Genomic DNA, 6,000 nt, shown 5'->3' with positions numbered 1-6,000 from the left:
AGTATATCTTCAATATGTATCCATTTTCCTATGAATGAATCTATTCTCTCGCTCTTTATGGCTGAGTAATATTCCATTTTATAGAAAAACCACAACTTCTTTATCCAGTTTCCAACGGATGGGCAAATAGGTTGTTTCCAAGATTTAGCTATTACAAACTGTGCCGCTATAAACATGGGTGCACATACTTCTCTGTGATATGATTCTTTCAGTTCTCTTGGAAAGATACCCAACAGAGGGATGGCTGGGTCAAATGGAACCTCCAGTCCAAGCTCTTTGAGGTATCTCCATATTGATTTCCATAGTGGTTGCACTAGTCTGCACTCCCACCAACAATGGAGGAGGGTTCCTTTGTTACATTTTCTTCAAGAACTTTTGAAACTTTGAATTGAACATTTTGGTTTGTGATCCATTTTGAATTAAGTGTGTGGCTGGAGTTATTTTCTGGTACGTAAATGTTTGGTTGTTCTAGCACGTGTTCAAAAAGATTACCTTTTTTATGGAATTGTCTTTGCTCCTTTGGCAAAAGTCATTTGGCTAAGTGTGTGGATGTATTTCTGCACTCTCTTTTCTGCTCCATTGAACTATGTGTATTTCTCTTGCCAACATCACAGTCTTGATTACTGAAATCTTATTCAAGCTTTTAAACTCAATAGTGTGAGTCCCCTAGGTTTGATTTTCTTAAGGATTGTGTTGCTTATACTAGAATTTTTGCTTTTCAAATAAGCTTGAGAATTAATTTATTCAGGTGTACAAGAATCTGCTAGATTTTAATTGGAATTACACTTCTGTAGACCAAGTTGAGATGGGTTGATACTTTTATATTATTAGGTCTTGTAATCCCAAGTTATGGAATATCTTTCTGTTCATTTAGGTGTTACTTGATTTCTTTCATCAGTGTTTTGTAGTTTTACATATATAGACCTTGTAACAGATTGTTCGATTTACATCTATTTCATTTTAGCAAGCGTTAACATAATGATACTTATTTAAATTTCCAATATTCAGTACACAGAATATGGTCCTCAAAGATGTGCAATTCCTAGGGCCCAGAACCTATGAATATTTAAGGTTACCCTGAAAAGGGACTATACAGATGTGATTAAGGAACTTGAAATAAAAGATTATTTTGGATGATACAGGTGGGCCTGCTATGTTAGGGTCCTTATAAAAAGGAGGCAGGTGAGGCAGAGACCCAAAAGGAGAGCTGACCATGGAAATAGAAGCTTGAGGGTCAGGGAGATCTTTGATGGCTACCCTTCTGGCCTTGCAGATATTTAAGAGTTTGAGCCAAATAATGGAAGTGGCCTTTGGAAGTTGAAATAGGAATAGATTCTCCATTAGAAACCCTCAAAGCGATGAAGCCTTACTGACATCTTGATTTTTTTAATTCAATCAAACTTCCACACTTCTGAACCCTAGAACTTTTAGAAAATATATTTGTGTTGTGCTAATTCACTAAGTTTGTGGTAGTTTGTCACAATAGCGATAGTAATTAGTGTACTGGTGTGTAGCAAAGCATTGGTGTTTGTATATTTGTCAGATATTTGTGTATTCACTATACTCAGATTTGTTCCAGGATACTTTGTTACTTTGTTGCTGTTTTTGATTGTTTGGATTTCCAAAGTAGACAGTGATGTCATCTCTGCTCTCGATCTTAGCCAAAAGGCCGAGAAGGCATAATCGTGTCATCTCTTAATTAATTAATTAATTAATTAATTATTCTTTCTAGATATGCAGGCCCTGCTGGGTTTCTACCTACTGTCTCCCATCAGATCAGATCTTTGGTGTCCTATCCCATTTCTGCATGGCTGTCTTTTTTTTCTTTTTTCTTTATTGGTACATTTTAGGTGTGCAGTACAGTTACATTCAGCATTGGGATCTTGTACCTTTGCATGATCTATCTTGGTTCTTATTTTTTCCCCATACCCTCCACCTTTCCCTATGTACAGAGACTTTATTACCATTTTTTCTTTCTTTTCTGAATTTATTTCTAGTAGTTACACAGGGCAGAAAGACCAAACTGAAGACATGGCCATTTTGGGGGTTCAGGGAAGGTCTTCGTCCTCATACACAGTGTCTCTGTACTTTCACTTCGCAAGGTGGAAAGGGCAGGGGTGTTTCTCAGGCCTCTTCTATGTAGACACTACTCTCATAAACGAGGGCTTTGCTTCCATGCCTGCTAGCTCTCAGAGACACTCATTTCTTACTAACATTATCTTTGGTGCAAAGATTTCAAATGAACTTGGGCGAGATATAAATGTTCAGAACACGGAGGAATATATTTTGTTCCTCTGTCTTACTGAATTAGATACAAATTCTAGTGCAATGTTGAATAAGAGAATTAAGAAAGGTTATCATTGCCTTGTTTCTGAGCTTAGTGGAAAGTGTTCGCTTTGTCACCATTGAGTAAGATCTTAGCTGCAAGATTTTATACATGCTATTTATAAAATTAGGGTGTTCCTCTCTACTTCTAATTTGTTGAGTTTTTATGAGTCAGTGCTGGATTTTTGTCAAGTGCTTTTCTGTACCATTGGTATAATCCTCTGACTTTCCATTAGTTTGTTGATGTACTGAACTACATTCATAAATTTTAAAATTCAGACAGCCTTTCATACTTGGAATAGTTCCTACTTGGTCTTGGTGTGTGTTTATTTTATGCAATGTTGGATTGAGCTTGCTAAGACTCATTGAGTCTTGGGAGGATCTGTGCTTCTGTATTCATGATAAATATTTGTTCATTAGGCTTCTTACATTATAATGTCTTCATCTAGTTTTAGGATTAGTGTAATACTGACCTCATTGAATGAGTTGGTAATCTTCTTTCTGCTTCTATTTCTGGGAGAGAGTTTGGAGAATTGGTATTATTTCTTCCTTAAGTCCTTAATAAAATTCACTCTTGAAGTCATTTGGGCTTGTGCTTTCATTTTTTGAAAGTCATTTTTTTCACAGACAGTGGCTTTCACAAAGATATTTATTCACAGTTCTAAAAGCTGGAAGTTGAGGTGAGGGGTCATTGTGGCTGCCTTCTGGTAAGGGTCATTCTTGCCTTGCCTTCTCACTGTGCTGTCATAAGCAGAGAGAAAAAGAGAAAGAGTTCTCTGATGTCTCTTATAAGCCACTGATTCCATCATGAGGGCTTCACCTATGTGACCTCGCGTATCCCTTCCTTCCTCTGAAGCTTTCATGGCAGATACTATAGAACATTAAAGCAGGCCTTCCACACAGAATTGGGTGGGGTAGGCTGGGCAATATAAACTTTCATTCTGTATTAGTTATTAATTAAATTTCCTTAACAGATACAGGAGTGTTACCTATTTCTTCTTGAGTAAGTTTTTTTTTCCATTTTATTTGATGCTAATAAATACAAAAAAGTCAGGATTCTTACAACAGTTGTAACAAATGAGAACACACAAAGCAATTCAGTGTGTACAGTAATGTCTCCCCTTTGGTTTTGATGGTGTGATTGACAGGAAATTGGAAGGATTGTGCTTGGCTGGAAAATAGCATCTCACTAAAAAACAAAACAAAACAAAACAACACACAGGAAAATTTCTACTTTGTCTACAAATAAAATTACAACATGGATGAGTGTAATAACATATACATGTCAAGAAATTTTCTATTTCATAGAAATTACCGCTTTGCAGCTCTAGAGCTGCCATAGTATTTCTTTCCTATTCTTTTAAAGTGCACAGGAACAGTAGTGATGAACCTTAATTCATTTCTAGCATTAATATCTATGTCTTATTTCTTTTTTTTCTTTTTATCTTGGCAAGCAGTTTATAAATTGTATTATTTTTTAAAAATCAACTTTTGTTTGTACCAATTCTCATTGCTGCTTTCCTATTTTCAAATTTATCTATTCTATTTTCTATCATTTCTGTTTTTCTACTAGGCTTAGGTTGTTCTTCTTTCTCTAATGTCCTGTTTTGGATGTTTGATTTTGTGATTTTAAATCTTTCCTATTTTATTATATATATTTCCTATTATATCTGTGTGTGTGTGTGTGTGTGTGTGTCTGTCTGTGTGTGTGCATACTAGGTCCCATAAATTTTCTGTAAATATTGCTTTTACTCAATCCCCCAAATTTGGGTAAGTTGTATTTTAATTTCCTTTAGTTCAAATATTATTTAATTTCTTTGAGACTTCATTGATCTACATGTTATTTCATGTGTATTGCTTAATTTCCAAATATTGTGTGTGTGTGTGTGTGTGTGTCTGTCTGTGTGTGTGCATACTAGGTCCCATAAATTTTCTGTAAATATTGCTTTTACTCAATCCCCCAAATTTGGGTAAGTTGTATTTTAATTTCCTTTAGTTCAAATATTATTTAATTTCTTTGAGACTTCATTGATCTACATGTTATTTCATGTGTATTGCTTAATTTCCAAATATTTAATGACTTCTGAGATAGCTTTCTTTCTGTTATTGATTTCTAGTTTCAATTCCAGTGTGGTGTGAGTACATACTTTGTGTGATTTCTATATTTTAAAAATTTTAATGTGCTTTATAGCTTTGACTGTGGCATACTGTGTAGAATGCTCCATGTGATTCTAAGAACAATGTGTATTCTGCTGTTTTGGGATGGAACATTGGGTGAATGTTGACTAGGTAAAGTTGATTAATATTACTGTTCCAGAAAGTCAGGTGTTTATATCTTTGTGACGGTTAATTGCCCATTGATTGGATGAAGACGCTCTTGCAGATTTGACTGGATCTGGGTCATAGGGCACTATACTCAGTGGATGAATTAGCTGAATGTGCTGTTAGGGGTTGGGGTCCAGTTGGAGGAGTGTGTGTGCGTGTGTGCGTGCGTGCGTGCGTGCGTGTGTGTGATTTTGAAGAGCACATACCTTGCTGTTGCTTCCTATGCTCTGTTTTCTGGCCACCATGAAGTGATCGGTTTTTGCTACCATACCTTTCCTCCAAGACACTTCTGCCTTAGAACCAGCTGATCATGGACTGAAACTTACGAAGCCGTGAGTCAAATAAACCATTTCCAGCATTAAGTTGGTATGTCAGGCATTTGTCCAAGTAATGGGAAAGTTGACCAGTATACTCTCCAGCTATAATAGTGGAATTGTTTCTTTTGCCTTGCAGTTCTATCTGTTTTTGCCTTGAATATTTTGATTTTCTTTTTTCAGGTCCATATGTATTTAGAAATATTACATATTCTTAAAAAGTCAATACTTTATCATTAAATCATCCTCTTCTTTCATAGCATTAAATTATTTTGTTCATGTGTCACTAATGAAAATTTTTTTACTCTCAAGGCTGCTTTGTCTCAAATAATCAAAGCTATTCCAGTTTCCCTTTAATTATTATTAGCATGGTACATCTTCCTTCATCCCTTTACATTTATCTTATCAGAGTTTGTAGGTGAATTAGGTTTCTTGTATTAAACATACAATTGAATCTTATTTAAGTCATCCTGACAGCCTGTTATTTGATATACATGGACAGTTTATATTTAATTATTGATATACTTGGTGTGATGCTTAATCTTGATTGTCAATTTGAGTGGATTGAGAAATGTCTAGAAAGTTAGTAAAACGTGCTTCTGGGTGTGTCTTGGAGGGTGTTTCCAGAGATGATTGTTATGTGGGACACGAAACTTAGAATGTTCTGAGTTTGGTAGCACCAATCAGTAGGGTAAGGGAGGGGATCTTATGGAACAGAAACAGAAGGATGAATCCTGCTAGCAAATGTTCTTATGCTCTCTGCTTTCTAACTGCCATGAAGCCAATTGCTTCCTTCTGCCTCACTCTTCTACAATGATGATTCTGCCTCACCACAGGCATAAAAACAATGGAGCCAGCTGACCATGAACTGAAACGTCTGAAACTATGAGCCAAAATAAACTTCCTTCTATAAATTGTTTATCTCAGGTATTTTGTTATGGCAATGAAAAGGTGATCTGTGTGCTTAGATTAATATCAACTATGCTTATAATTTTAATAATTGATTGTTACAGGCTTTTTTTCCCATCCTTTCTGG

Source organism: Fukomys damarensis, unplaced genomic scaffold (genome assembly GCF_012274545.1).
Source record: "Fukomys damarensis isolate Sample0158 unplaced genomic scaffold, DMR_v1.0_HiC HiC_scaffold_12, whole genome shotgun sequence".
NCBI lineage: Eukaryota > Metazoa > Chordata > Mammalia > Rodentia > Bathyergidae > Fukomys > Fukomys damarensis.
Note: the sequence above shows the minus strand (reverse complement) of the source record.